The 14,723-nt window shown below is 51.1% G+C and overlaps 1 long non-coding RNA gene across 1 annotated transcript in view; it reads right to left on the reverse strand.

Annotated features, from left to right (window-relative positions):
- Nucleotides 1-911: 911 nt before the first annotated feature.
- LOC124028270 overlaps nucleotides 912-14,723 on the reverse strand; it is a 14,118-nt gene continuing 306 nt past the window's right edge. Inside the window, exons 2-3 of the long non-coding RNA XR_006837568.1 lie at nucleotides 9,520-9,596; nucleotides 912-1,026 (exon numbers count right to left, since the gene is read on the reverse strand). This is a non-coding gene — a long non-coding RNA (uncharacterized LOC124028270). The remainder of the gene's footprint in view (nucleotides 1,027-9,519; nucleotides 9,597-14,723) is intronic.

The following is a 14,723-nucleotide window of genomic DNA, read 5'->3' on the forward strand; positions in this document are numbered from 1 at the left end:
GGATCAGGTAGAAAACTCCTGCACTCCATGTCAACAAATCAGTCATCTGGATCAGGTAGAAAACTCCTGCACTCCATGTCAACAAATCAGTCATCTGGATCAGGTAGAAAACTCCTGCACTCCATGTCAACAAATCAGTCATCTGGATCAGGTAGAAAACTCCTGCACTCCATGTCAACAAATCAGTCATCTGGATCAGGTAGAAAACTCCTGCACTCCATGTCAACAAATCAGTCATCTGGATCAGGTAGAAAACTCCTGCACTCCATGTCAACAAATCAGTCATCCTCCTCTGACTGATGTTTACAGAACATTTTCTATATTAGAAGTTCGGGCCTCAGATTTGTACTTTATCACATACAGTCGGGCGGTTGGACAAACAGCTGACCCACGCACCTTTAGTGTGAGAGACAGGGGGAGAAGGGGAAAAGAGAGAGAGGAAGAGAAAGAGAGAGAGAGGCAGAGAAAGAGAGAGAGAGAGGTAGGCAAAGAGAGAGAGGGAGGTAGAGAAAGAGAGAGAAAGAGGTAGGGGAAGATATTTCTATATTAGAAGTTCGGGCCTCAGATTATTACAGGCAGGTGACTTGCAGATGGGTTATTAGCAAACAAACACCCGTTCACCATGAGCACACGACACTTACCTGACAGTGTGTGCGTGTGTGTGTGTGTGTGTGTGTGTGTGTGTGTGTGTGTGTGTGTGTGTGTGTGTGTGTGTGTGTGTGTGTGTGTGTGTGTGTGTGTGTGTGTGTGTGTGTGTGTGTGTGTGTGTGTGTGTGTGTGTGTGTGTGTGTGTGTGTGTGTGTGAGAGAGAGAGAGAATGTAAGCAAGGCTCTTCAAGGAACATGTATGTAAGTGAGAGAGATGTCTGAGCACACCTGAATACAGCCTCACTTTAAAACAAGACAGACAGCCTTAACAAACCAATCCACACACACGGAAGCACGCGGCTCAATGCTCACACACACACAGTTCATAGTATCCCATCTTACCTTGGGTAGCGATGTAATGGTTCGGCCTGTGATAGCCCTGAAAAAACACAGACGTCAGAGAGAATATTAGAATGCCAAGAGGTTCTCGTCGTCATTCGTTCAGAAGCGGTGACACGTTTGTCAAGAGTCCTGTTGTTGTTCTGTCAATATAAAGAGATCAACCCTAAAATACAGATGAGACGAACACAAGACACACACACACACACACACACACACACACACACACACACACACACACACACACACACACACACACACACACACACACACACACACACACACACACACACACACACACACACACACACACACACACACACACACACACACACACACACACACACACACACACACACACACACACACACTAAAGCACGAACACACAACCACTCCACCAAACATCTATCTAGATAACAAGCTTCCAAAGTGTTGATGATCCCCAGATAAACTACACTGATCTCCACAATAGAGCTGCTAGTCCCGGGGATTACGTTAATCTAAAATAATCCCTGAAATGTTATTTGTCCCTCCGGAGAGACAACAGGAAACAAAACATTAAGACTTAAATACTTATCTTTCTCTCTCTCTCATCCCTTCTTTCCTCTCATCAACTGTACCTAGTCCTGATTGTCTTCTCCCTCTCCCCTCCCTCTTCCCTCTCTCTTCTCTCTCCTCCCTCCTCCCCTCCCTCCCTCCCTCCTCCCTCCCTCTTCTCCCTCTCCCCTCCCTCTCCCCTCCCTCTCCCCTCCCTCTCCCCTCCCTCTCTCCTCCCTGTTCCCTCTTCTCCCCTCTCCCCTCCCTCTTCTCCCTCCCTCCTCCCTCTTCTCCCTCTCCCCTCCCTCTTCTCCCTCTCCCTCCCTCTTCTCCCTCTCTCCCTCCCTCTTCTCCCTCTCCCCTCCCTCTCCCCCTCTCTCCTCCCTCTCCCCTCCCTCTCCTCCCCTCCCTCTCCTCCCTCTCCCTCCCTCTCCTCTCTCTCCCCTCCCTCTCCCCTCCTTCTTCTCCCTCTCTCTCTCCTCCCTCCCTCCTCCCTCTTCCCTCCCTCTTTCCTCTCTCTTCCCTCTCTCCTGCTTCTTCTCTCCCTCTTCCCTACCTCTTTCCTACCTCCTCCCTCTCTACTCCCTCCTCCCTCTCTCCTCCCTCTTCCCTACCTCCTCCCTCTTCCCTACCTACTCCCTCTTCCCTCTCTCCCCCTCTTCCCTCTCTCCCCCTCTTCCCTTTCTCCTCCGTCTTACCTCTCTCCTCCCTCTCGCTCTCTCCTCCCTCTCTCTTCTCTCTCTTTACCTCTCTCTTCTCCCTCTCTCCCCTCACTCTTCTCCATCTCTCTTCTCTCTCTTCCCTCTCCTCTCTCTCTCTTCCCTCTCTCTTCTCTCTCTTCTCTCTCCTCCCTCTTCTCCATCTCTCTTCTCTCCCTCCTCCCTCTCTCCTCCCTCTTCCCTACCTCTTCCCTACCTCCTCCCTCTTCCCTCTCTACCTCCCTCCTCCCTCTTCCCTCTCTTCCCTCTCTACCCCTCTTCCCTCTCTCCCCCGTCTTACCTCTCTCCTCCTTCTTTTCTCCCTCTTACCTCTCTCCTCCCTCTTCCCTCTCTCCCCCCTCTTCCCTCTCTCCTCCCTCTTCCCTCTCTTCTCCCTCTTCCTCTCTCCTCCCTCTTCCCTCTCTCCTCCGTCTTACCCCTCTCCTCCCTCTCTTCTCCCTCTTCCCTCTCTCCTCCTCTTCCCTCTCTCCCCCTCTTCCCTCTCTCCTCCCTCTCTTCTCCCTCTTCCCTACCTCTTCCCTCTCTCCCCCTCTTCCCTCTCTCCTCCGTCTTACCTCTCTCCTCCCTCTCTCCCCCTCTTCCCTCTCTCCCCCTCTTCCCTCTGTCCTCCGTCTTACCCTCTCTCCTCCCTCTCCCCTCTCTCCTCCCCTCTCTTCTCTCTCTTAGCTCTCTCTTCTCCCTCTCTCCTCTCTCTCTCTTCCCTCTCTTCTCTCTCTTTTCTCTCCTCCCTCTTCTCCATCTCTCTTCTCTCCCTCCTCCCTCTCTCCTCCCTCTTCCCTACCTCTTCCCTACCTCCTCCCTCTTCCCTACCACGTCTCTCTTCCCTCTCTCCCCCTCTTCCCTCTCTCCCCCCTCTTCCCTCTTTCCTCCGTCTTACCTCTCTCCTCCCTCTCCCCTCTCTTCTCTCTTTCTCTTCTCTCTCTCTCTTCTCCCTCTCCCTTCTCTCTCCTCCCTCTCTCTCTCTTCCCTCTCTCTCTCTTCCCTCTCTCTTCTCTCTCCTCCCTCTCTCTCTTCCCTCTCTATTCACCCTCTTCCCTCTCTCTTCACCCTCTTCTCTCTCTCTTCTCTCTCTTCCCTCTCTCTCTTCCCTCTCTCTTCACCCTCTCTCTTCTCTCTCCTCCCTCTCTCTCTCTTCCCTCTCTCTCTCTTCCCTCTCTCTTCTCTCTCCTCCCTCTCTCTCTTCCCTCTCTATTCACCCTCTTCCCTCTCTCTTCACCCTCTTCTCTCTCTCTTCTCTCTCTTCCCTCTCTCTCTTCTCTCTCTTCACCCTCTTCCCTCTCTCTTCAGCTCCTGATTGGCCATCCCCCCCACACCCCTTCATCTGGGCCGAGTGTGTTTTTCCAAATGTAATAATAAAACAAATTGATTAATGTGAACGTGGAAAGTTATAGGAATCATTTTTAAGACTGGAAGAGCCAAAATCAGGTAATGTGTGTGTGTGTGTGTGTGTGTGTGTGTGTGTGTGTGTGTGTGTGTGTGTGTGTGTGTGTGTGTGTGTGTGTGTGTGTGTGTGTGTGTGTGTGTGTGTGTGTGTGTGTGTGTGTGTGCGTGCGTGCGTGTGTGTGTGTGTGCGTGCGTGTGTACGTGTGTGATTGCATGTTCACACATGAGGGTTTTTCTATCCACTCCTGCTTAGCCTCGTGATTTATTCATATCTTCCTGAATGCTAAGCACTGGCATATTAACCCAAGTGGAGATGTTCAGAGGAGTTGATTAGGCAGGACAGGAGACGGGGGAGAAAGGCTTTCAGAGAGCACAAACATACATTCATATATATTTTTCTGATAATGGCCCACTAGCTGATATTGTGAGTCTCTACGCATACACACACACACACACACACACACACACACACACACACACACACACACACACACACACACACACACACACACACACACACACACACACACACACACACACACACACACACACACACACACACACACACACACACACACACACACACACACACACACAGAAACTCTTCTCTGCAGTACTCTCCTGTCCTCGTAATGGACATGAACTGAATGCTGTTGGAGAGGTAAATCATTTAACACACTGCCTTTATGCATTATCAATTTACACTTAGAAATGTCAGGGTGTTGTGTGAGAGTGAGCACCTATAGCATTATGAATTTACGCCTGATCTCGTGAGGGGAAAACCACTTAAGGAGTCAGGTGGTTAGATCGGGCATTCAGCTTCAAGAAGCCACTAATACATCATGTCTCACTTCAGACACTTACTATTGTCAGGGAACGGTTTTCTCGACAGGAACCTCAACGTAGCCTTTTCTCAGACAACTGTCTTGATAGTGGAAAACGGCTTTGCTTCAGTCAGTTAACTATGTCCTGTCATTACTCCCTAAGATGTGTCATAGGTTAACTACTCTCTATGATGTGTCATAGGTTCACTATGTCCTGTCATTACTCCCTATGATGTGTCATAGGTTAACTATGTCCTGTCATTACTCCCTATGATGTGTCATAGGTTAACTATGTCCTGTCATTACTCCCTAAGATGTGTCATAGGTTAACTACTCTCTATGATGTGTCATAGGTTAACTATGTCCTGTCATTACTCCCTATGATGTGTCATAGGTTAACTACTCTCTATGATGTGTCATAGGTTAACTATGTCCTGTCATTACCCCCTATGATGTGTCATAGGTTAACTATGTCCTGTCATTACTCCCTAAGATGTGTCATAGGTTCACTACTCCCTATGATGTGTCATAGGTTCACTACTCTCTATGATGTGTCATAGGTTAACTATGTCCTGTCATTACCCCCTATGATGTGTCATAGGTTAACTATGTCCTGGCATTACCCCCTACTCCCTATGATGTGTCATAGGTTCACTACTCCCTATGATGTGTCATAGGTTAACTATGTCCTGTCATTACCCCCTACTCTCTATGATGTGTCATAGGTTCACTACTCCCTATGATGTGTCATAGGTTCACTACTCCCTATGATGTGTCATAGGTTAACTATGTCCTGTCATTACCCCCTACTCTCTATGATGTGTCATAGGTTCACTACTCCCTATGATGTGTCATAGGTTCACTACTCCCTATGATGTGTCATAGGTTAACTATGTCCTGTCATTACCCCCTACTCCCTATGATGTGTCATAGGTTAACTACTCTCTATGATGTGTCATAGGTTAACTACTCTCTATGATGTGTCATAGGTTAACTATGTCCTGTCATTACTCCCTATGATGTGTCATAGCAGTTCACTATGTCCTGTCATTACTATCTACATAGCGGTTCACTATGTCCTGTCATTACTATCTACATAGCGGTTCACTATGTCCTGTTATTACTCCCTATGATGTGTCATAGCGGTTCACTATGTCCTGTCATTACTATCTACATAGCAGTTCACTATGTCCTGTCATTCCTATCTACATAGCGGTTCACTATGTCCTGTCATTACTATCTACATAGCGGTTCACTATGTCCTGTCATTACTATCTACATAGCGGTTCACTATGTCCTGTCATTACTCCCTATGATGTGTCATAGCGGTTCACTATGTCCTGTCATTAAAATCTACATAGCGGTTCACTATGTCCTGTCATTACTATCTACATAGCGGTTCACTATGTCCTGCCATTACTATCTACATAGCGGTTCACTATGTCCTGTCATTACTCCCTATGATGTGTCATAGCAGTTCACTATGTCCTGTCATTCCTATCTACATAGCGGTTCACTATGTCCTGTCATTACTATCTACATAGCGGTTCACTATGTCCTGTCATTAATCCCTATGATGTGTCATAGTGGTTCACTATGTCCTGTCATTACTCCCTATGATGTGTCATAGCAATTCACTATGTCCTGTCATTACTCCCTATGATGTGTCATAGCGGTTCACTATGTCCTGTCACTCCTATCTACATAGCGGTTCACTATGTCCTGTCATTACGCCCTATGATGTGTCATAGCGGTTCACTATGTCCTGTCATTACTATCTACATAGTGGTTCACTATGTCCTGTCATTACTATCTACATAGCGGTTCACTATGTCCTGTCATTACTATCTACATAGCGGATCACTATGTCCTGTCATTTCTATCTACATAGCGGTTTACTATGTCCTGTCATTACGCCCTATGATGTGTCATAGCGGTTCACTATGTCCTGTCATTACTATCTACATAGTGGTTCACTATGTCCTGTCATTACTATCTACATAGTGGTTCACAATGTCCTGTCATTCCTATCTACATAGCGGTTCACTATGTCCTGTCATTACTCCCTATGATGTGTCATAGCGGTTCACTATGTCCTGTCATTACTCCCTATGATGTGTCATAGCGGTTCACTATGTCCTGTCATTCCTATCTACATAGCGGTTCACTATGTACTGTCATTACTCCCTATGATGCGTCATAGCGGTTCACTATGTCCTGTCATTCCTATCTACATAGCGGTTCACTATGTCCTGTCATTACTATCTACATAGCGGTTCACTATGTCCTGTCATTACTATCTACATAGCGGTTCACTATGTCCTGTCATTACTATCTACATAGCGGTTCACTATGTCCTGTCATTACTATCTACATAGCGGTTCACTATGTCCTGTCATTACTCCATATGATGTGTCATAGCGGTTCACTATGTCCTGTCATTACTATCTACATAGCGGTTCACTATGTCCTGTCATTACTATCTACATAGCGGTTCACTATGTCCTGTTATTACTATCCACATAGCTGTTCACTATGTCCTGTTATTCCTATCTACATAACGGTTCACTATGTCCTGTCATTACTCCCTATGATGTGTCATAGCGGTTCACTATGTCCTGTCATTACTATCTACATAGCGGTTCACTATGTCCTGTCATTACTATCTACATAGCTGTTCACTATGTCCTGTCATTACTCCCTATGATGTGTCATAGTGGTTCACTATGTCCTGTCATTACTATCTATGATGTGTCATAGCGGTTCACTATGTCCTGTCATTACTCCCTCTGATGTGTCATAGCGGTTCACTATGTCCTGTCATTACTATCTATGATGTGTCATAGCGGTTCACTATGTCCTGTCATTACTCCCTATGATGTGTCATAGCGGTTCACTATGTCCTGTCATTACTCCCTATGATGTGTCATAGCGGTTCACTATGTCTTGTCATTACTCCCTATGATGTGTCATAGCGGTTCACTATGTCCTGTCATTACTCCCTCTGATGTGTCATAGCGGTTCACTATGTCCTGTCATTACTCCCTCTGATGTGTCATAGCGGTTCACTATGTCCTGTCATTACTCCCTCTGATGTGTCATAGCGGTTCACTATGTCCTGTCATTACTCCCTCTGATGTGTCATAGCGGTTCACTATGTCCTGTCATTACTATCTACATAGCGGTTCACTATGTCCTGTCATTACTCCCTATGATGTGTCATAGCGGTTCACTATGTCCTGTCATTACTCCCTATGATGTGTCATAGCGGTTCACTATGTCCTGTCATTACTATCTACATAGCGGTTCACTATGTCCTGTCATTACTATCTACATAGCGGTTCACTATGTCCTGTCATTACTATCTATGATGTGTCATAGCGGTTCACTATGTCCTGTCATTACTATCTACATAGCGGTTCACTATGTCCTGTCATTACTATCTACATAGCGGTTCACTATGTCCTGTCATTACTCCCTATGATGTGTCATAGCGGTTCACTATGTCCTGTCATTACTCCCTATGATGTGTCATAGCGGTTCACTATGTCCTGTCATTACTATCTACATAGCGGTTCACTATATCCTGTCATTACTATCTACATAGCGGTTCACTATGTCCTGTCATTACTCCCTATGATGTGTCATAGCGGTTCACTATGTCCTGTCATTACTATCTACATAGCGGTTCACTATGTCCTGTCATTACTCCCTATGATGTGTCATAGCGGTTCACTATGTCCTGTCATTACTATCTACATAGCGGTTCACTATGTCCTGTCATTACTATCTACATAGCGGTTCACTATGTTTCTGTCATTACTCCCTATGATGTGTCATAGCGGTTCACTATGTCCTGTCATTACTCCCTATGATGTGTCATAGCGGTTCACTATGTCCTGTCATTACTCCCTATGATGTGTCATAGCGGTTCACTATGTCCTGTCATTACTATCTACTAGCTCGGAGTTTGCCGATCCCGACTTTGTTCAAGGGAAAATGTATTTGTTATGACTGCGATATGTGGTTGCCTCAGCTCGCTACCTTGAGATAAATACACTACTTTAAGAAGTCGCTCTGGATAAGAGCTGTTAAATGACTAACATGTTAAACTGTAATCATCCCCCATAAATCTAGTTTCCCATCAGCCTTCATTTGTACCAACCGGCACCTGATTTTCATTCCCACAAACACGCCTGAAAGAAGAAGACATACGACTTTACATAAAGGCAGTGTGTGTGTCCTAAAGGTTAAACATGACGCCCTGCCAGCTTCCCCCTCGCTCCACTCTCGCTCCCCCCTCGCTCCCCTCTCGCTCTCCCCTCGCTCCCCTCTCGCTCTCCCCTCGCTCCCCTCTCGCTCTCCCCTCGCTCTCCTCTCGCTCTCCCCTCGCTCCCCTCTCGCTCCCCTCTCGCTCTCCCCTCGCTCCCCCCTCGCTCTCCCCTCGCTCCCCTCTCGCTCTCCCCTCGCTCCCCTCTCGCTCCCCTCTCGCTCTCCCCTCGCTTCCCTCTCGCTCCCCCCTCGCTCCACTCTCGCTCTCCCCTCGCTCCCCTCTCGCTCCCCTCTCGCTCCCCTCTCGCTCCACTCTCGCTCTCCCCTCGCTCCCCTCTCGCTCCCCCTCGCTACCCTCTCGCTCCCCCTCGCTCCCCTCTCCCTCCCCTCTCGCTACAATCTCGCTCCCCTCTCGCTCCCCCTCGCTCCCCCTCGCTCCCCTCCCCTCTCTCCCCTCCCCTCTCGCTACCCTCTCGCTCCCCTCTCGCCCCCTCTCTCTCCCCTCTCGCCCCCTCTCGCCCCCTCTCGCTCCTCTCTCTCTTCTCCCCTCCCTCTCGCTCCCTTCTCGCCCCCTCTCTCTCCACTCTCGCTCCCCTCTCGCCCCCTCTCTCTCCCCTCTCGCTCTCCTCTCGCCCCCCTCTCTCCCCTCTCGCTCCCGAGAGCATGTGTGTGTGTGTGTGTGTGTGTGTGTGTGTGTGTGTGTGTGTGTGTGTGTGTGTGTGTGTGTGTGTGTGTGTGTGTGTGTGTGTGTGTGTGTGTGTGTGTGTGTGTGTGTGGCTGGCTGGTGCGTGTACTTACATCAACGTAATTTGCATTAATGTAATCAGAGTTCTGCTCTCCCTCCAGGGGCTGAAGTCTGACTCGGGAGTGATCATCTGGAAGACAGGAGGAAGAGAGAGAGGAGAGGACAGGAGGGAGGAGAGGAGGAGAGGACAGGAGGGAGGAGAGAAGGAGAGGAGAGGACAGGGGGAAGAGATGGAGGAGAGAACAGGAGGAAGAGATGGAGGAGAGGACAGGAGGAAGAGAGGAGGAGAGGACAGGAGGGAAGAGAGAAGGAGAGGAGAGGACAGGGAGAAGAGGAGGAGAGGACAGGGGGTAGAGAGGAGGAGAGGACAAGGGGTAGAGAGGAGGAGAGGACAAGGGGTAGAGAGGAGAGGACAGGAGGAAGAGAGGAGGAGAGGACAGGGGGTAGAGAGGAGGAGAGGACAAGGGGTAGAGAGGAGGAGAGGACAGGAGGAAGAGAGGAGGAGAGGACAGGGGGAAGAGAGGAGGAGAGGAGGGGGAAGAGAGGAGGAGAGGACAGGGGGAAGAGAGGAGGAGAGGACAGGGGGAAGAGAGGAGGAGAAGACAGGGGGAAGAGAGGAGGAGAGGACAGGAGGAAGAGAGGAGGAGAGGACAAGGGGTAGAGAGGAGGAGAGGACAGGGGGAAGAGAGGAGGAGAGGACAGGGGGTAGAGAGGAGGAGAGGACAAGGGGTAGAGAGGAGGAGAGGACAGGGGGAAGAGAGGAGGAGAGGACAGGAGGAAGAGAGGAGGAGTGGACAAGGGGTAGAGAGGAGGAGAGGACAGGGGGAAGAGAGGAGGAGAGGACAGGAGGAAGAGAGGAGGAGAGGACAGGAGGAAGAGGAGGAGAGGACAGGGGGTAGAGAGGAGGAGAGGACAAGGGGTAGAGAGGAGGAGAGGACAAGGGGTAGAGAGGAGGAGAGGACAGGAGGAAGAGAGGAGGAGAGGAGAGGAGGAAGAGAGGGGGAGAGGACAGGGGGTAGAGAGGAGGAGAGGACAAGGGGTAGAGAGGAGGAGAGGACAGGGGGTAGAGAGGAGGAGAGGACAAGGGGTAGAGAGGAGGAGAGGACAGGGGGTAGAGAGGAGGAGAGGAGAGGAGGAAGACAGGAGGAGAGGACAGGGGTACAGAGGAGAGGACAGGGGGTAGAGAGGAGGAGTTGACAGAAGGAAGAGAGGAGGAGAGGAGGAAGAGAAGGGGAGAGGAGGAAGAGAAGGGGAGAGGACAGGGGGTAGAGAGGAGGAGAGGACAATGGGTAGAGAGGAGGAGAGGAGAGGAGGAGAGGACAGGGGGTAGAGAGGAGGAGAGGAGAGGAGGAGAGGACAGGGGGTAGAGAGGAGGAGAAGAGGAGGAGAGGACAGGGGTAGAGGGAGGAGAGGACAGGGGGAAGAGGAGGAGAGGACAAGGGGTAGAGAGGAGGAGAGGACAATGGGTAGAGAGGAGCAGAGGACAAGGGGTAGAGAGGAGGAGAGGACAGGAGGAAGAGAGGAGGAGAGGACAAGGGGTAGAGAGGAGGAGAGGACAAGAGGTAGAGAGGAGGAGAGGAGAGGAGGAAGAGAGGAGGAGAGGAGAGGAGGAAGAGAGGGGGAGAGGACAGGGGGTAGAGAGGAGGAGAGGACAAGGGGTAGAGAGGAGGAGAGGACAGGGGGTAGAGAGGAGGAGAGGAGAGGAGGAAGAGAGGGGGAGAGGACAGGGGGTAGAGAGCAGGAGAGGACAAGGGGTAGAGAGGAGGAGAGGACAGGGGGTAGAGAGGAGGAGAGGAGAGGAGGAAGAGAGAGGGAGAGGACAGGGGGTAGAGAGGAGGAGAGGACAATGGGTAGAGAGGAGGAGAGGAGAGGAGGAGAGGACAGGGGGTAGAGAGGAGGAGAGGAGAGGAGGAGAGGACAGGGGGTAGAGAGGAGGAGAGGAGAGGAGGAGAGGACAGGGGGTAGAGAGGAGGAGAGGACAGGGGGAAGAGAGGAGGAGAGGAGAGGAGGAAGAGAGGAGGAGAGGACAGGGGGTAGAGAGGAGGAGAGGACAGGGGGTAGAGAGGAGGAGAGGAAAGGAGAGGAGGAGAGGACAGGGGTTAGAGAGGAGGAAAGGAGAGGAGGAGAGGACAGGGGGTAGAGAGGAGGAGAGGACAGGGGGTAGAGAGGAGGAGAGGACAGGGGGTAGAGAGGAGGAGGAGAGGAGGAGAGGACAGGGGTAGAGAGGAGGAGAGGACAGGGGGAAGAGGAGGAGAGGACAAGGGGTAGAGAGGAGGAGAGGACAAGGGGTAGAGAGGAGCAGAGGACAAGGGGTAGAGAGGAGGAGAGGACAGGAGGAAGAGAGGAGGAGAGGACAAGGGGTAGAGAGGAGGAGAGGACAAGGGGTAGAGAGGAGGAGAGGAGAGGACAGGGGGAAGAGGAGGAGAGGACAAGGGGTAGAGAGGAGGAGAGGACAAGGGGTATAGAGGAGGAGAGGACAAGGGGTAGAGAGGAGGAGAGGACAGGAGGAAGAGAGGAGGAGAGGAGAGGAGGAAGAGAGGGGGAGAGGACAGGGGGTAGAGAGGAGGAGAGGACAAGGGGTAGAGAGGAGGAGAGGACAGGGGGTAGAGAGGAGGAGAGGAGGAAGAGAGGGGGAGAGGACAGGGGGTAGAGAGGAGGAGAGGACAAGGGGTAGAGAGGAGGAGAGGACAGGGGGTAGAGAGGAGGAGAGGAGAGGAGGAAGAGAGGGGGAGAGGACAGGGGTTAGAGAGGAGGAGAGGACAATGGGTAGAGAGGAGGAGAGGAGAGGAGGAGAGGACAGGGGGTAGAGAGGAGGAGAGGAGGAGAGGACAGGGGGTAGAGAGGAGGAGAGGAGAGGAGGAGAGGACAGGGGGTAGAGAGGAGGAGAGGACAGGGGGAAGAGAGGAGGAGAGGAGAGGAGGAAGAGAGGAGGAGAGGACAAGGGGTAGAGAGGAGGAGAGGACAGGGGGAAGAGAGGAGGAGAGGAGAGGAGGAAGAGAGGAGGAGAGGACAGGGGGTAGAGAGGAGGAGAGGACAGGGGGTAGAGAGGAGAGAGGAAAGGAGAGGAGGAGAGGACAGGGGTTAGAGAGGAGGAAAGGAGAGGAGGAGAGGACAGGGGGTAGAGAGGAGGGGAGGACAGGGGGTAGAGAGGAGGAGAGGACAGGGGGTAGAGAGGAGGAGAGGACAGGAGGAAGAGAGGAGGAGAGGAGAGGAGGAAGAGAGGGGGAAGAGAGGAGGAGAGGACAGGGGGAAGAGAGGAGGAGAGGACAGGGGGAAGAGAGGAGGAGAGGACAGGAGGAAGAGAGGAGGAGAGGAGAGGAGGAAGAGAGGGGGAGAGGACAGGGGGTAGAGAGGAGGAGAGGACAATGGGTAGAGAGGAGGAGAGGAGAGGAGGAGAGGACAGGGGGTAGAGAGGAGGAGGAGAGGAGAGGAGGAGAGGACAGGGGGTAGAGAGGAGGAGGAGAGGAGGAGAGGACAGGGGGTAGAGAGGAGGAGAGGAGAGGAGGAAGAGAGGAGGAGAGGACAAGGGGTAGAGAGGAGGAGAGGAGAGGAGGAAGAGAAGAAGAGAGGACAGGGGGTAGAGAGGAGGAGAGGAGAGGAGGAAGAGAGGAAGAGAAGACAGGGGGTAGAGAGGAGGAGAGGACAGGGGTAGAGAGGAGGAGAGGACAGGGGGTAGAGAGGAGGAGAGGACAGGGGGAAGAGAGGAGGAGAGGACAGGGGGAAGAGAGGAGGAGAGGACAGGGGGAAGAGAGGAGGAGAGGACAAGGGGTAGAGAGGAGGAGAGGACAAGGGGTAGAGAGGAGGAGAGGACAAGGGGTAGAGAGGAGGAGAGGACAGGGGGTAGAGAGGAGGAGAGGACAAGGGGTAGAGAGGAGGAGAGGACAAGGGGTAGAGAGGAGGAGAGGACAGGGGGTAGAGAGGAGGAGAGGACAAGGGGTAGAGAGGAGGAGAGGACAGGGGGTAGAGAGGAGGAGAGGACAGGGGGAAGAGAGGAGGAGGACAGGGGGTAGAGTGGAGGAGAGGAGAGGAGGTAGAGAGGAGGAGAGGACAGGGGGAAGAGAGGAGGGAGAGGACAGGAGGAAGAGAGGAGGAGAGGAGAGGAGGAAGAGGGGAGAAGAGGACAGGGGGAAGAGAGGAGGAGAGGACAGGGGGTAGAGTGGAGGAGAGGAGGTAGAGAGGAGGAGATGACAGGGGGTAGAGAGGAGGAGAGGACAGGGGGTAGAGTGGAGGAGAGGAGAGGAGGTAGAGAGGAGGAGAGGACAGGGGGAAGAGAGGAGGAGAGGACAGGGGTAGAGTGGAGGAGAGGAGAGGAGGTAGAGAGGAGGAGAGGACAGGAGGAAGAGAGGAGGAGAGGAGAGGAGGAAGAGGGGAGGAGAGGACAGGGGATAGAGAGGAGGAAGAGGGGAGGAGAGGACAGGGGGTAGAGAGGAGGAGAGGAGGTAGAGAGGAGGAGAGGAGGAGAGGAGGTAGAGAGGAGGAGAGGACAGGGGGAAGAGAGGAGGAGAGGACAGGGGGTAGAGTGGAGGAGAGGAGAGGAGGTAGAGAGGAGGAGAGGACAGGAGGAAGAGAGGAGGAGAGGAGAGGAGGAAGAGGGGAGGAGAGGACAGGGGGTAGAGAGGAGGAAGAGGGGAGGAGAGGACAGGGGGAAGAGAGGAGGAGAGGACAGGGGGAAGAGAAGAAGCATCATTACAGCCCCACAGCAGGGATGAAGCGGTAACCAATGAAAGCTCAAATACATACAGGCCTTATCAAAATACAAGGGATATTATGTTGACACTTTTTGACCCACATCGTGTATTTTTATTGGCATGAACCTCGACTTCACTCTGTTGACTGATAATAGCAGAGTCAAGCCGAGGCCTTCCACAGACAGAGAAATTAGAATGACACATATAATATAGATTCATATTGATCAGAGAGGAGATAGAGAAATCAGTCTATATAATATAGATTAATATTGATCAGAGAAATCAGTCTATATAATATAGATTAATATTGATCAGAGAAATCAGTCTATATAATATAGATTAATATTGATCAGAGAAATCAGTCTATATAATATAGATTCATTTTGAACAGTGAAATCAGTCTATATAATATAGATTCATTTTGAACAGTGAAATCAGTCTATATAATATAGATTCATTTTGAACAGTGAAATCAGTCTATATAATATAGATTCATTTTGAACAGTGAAATCAGTCTATATAATATAGATTAATATTGATCAGAGAAATCAGTCTATATAATATAGATT

Source organism: Oncorhynchus gorbuscha, unplaced genomic scaffold (genome assembly GCF_021184085.1).
Source record: "Oncorhynchus gorbuscha isolate QuinsamMale2020 ecotype Even-year unplaced genomic scaffold, OgorEven_v1.0 Un_scaffold_3935, whole genome shotgun sequence".
NCBI classification, from domain to species: Eukaryota; Metazoa; Chordata; class Actinopteri; order Salmoniformes; family Salmonidae; genus Oncorhynchus; species Oncorhynchus gorbuscha.